We start from the raw sequence: 648 nt of genomic DNA, 5'->3' as shown, positions 1-648 counted from the left end.
CGGCGGCTTACAGAAGGTTTCAAGACCGGAGCAAACTCTTGTAGAACCCCAAAGGTGATCTAGTCACCGATGCCCAGAGCATACTTATATTATGGAGGGAACACTTCTCCAGCCTGCTGAATGGCAGTGAACGCACAACGCCAGGAGAAGGCGAACCCTTCGATGACGATGAAGCAGGCGTTCCATTGCCCTACCAGGGAGAAGTTCGAATAACAATTACCCGCCTGAAGAACAACAAAGCGGCGGGGGCCGATGGATTGCCGGCCGAGCTATTCAAACACGGCGACAAAGAACTGATAAGGAGCATGCATCAGTTTCTTTGTAAAATATGGTCTGATGAAATCATGCTCAACGATTGGAATTTAAGTGTGCTATGCCCAACAACATCGCGTATAAGGTTCTATCGAGAGTATTGTGTGAAAGCGTCAGAATCGAGTAGGACCTCTCCAAGCCGTTCGATACCAAACGAGGTTTCAGACAAGGCGATTCCTTATCGTGCGACTTTTCAACCTGCTTCTGGAGAAAATAGTTCGAGCTGCAGAACTAAATAGAGAAGGCACCATCTTCTATAAGAGTGTACAGCTGCTGGCGTATGCCGATGATATTGATATCATTGGCCTCAACACCCGCGCCATTAGTTCTGCTTTC

This window comes from Bactrocera latifrons, unplaced genomic scaffold, assembly GCF_001853355.1.
Source record: "Bactrocera latifrons isolate USDA-ARS-PBARC rearing strain unplaced genomic scaffold, ASM185335v1 scaffold_737, whole genome shotgun sequence".
NCBI classification, from domain to species: Eukaryota; Metazoa; Arthropoda; class Insecta; order Diptera; family Tephritidae; genus Bactrocera; species Bactrocera latifrons.
Note: the sequence above shows the minus strand (reverse complement) of the source record.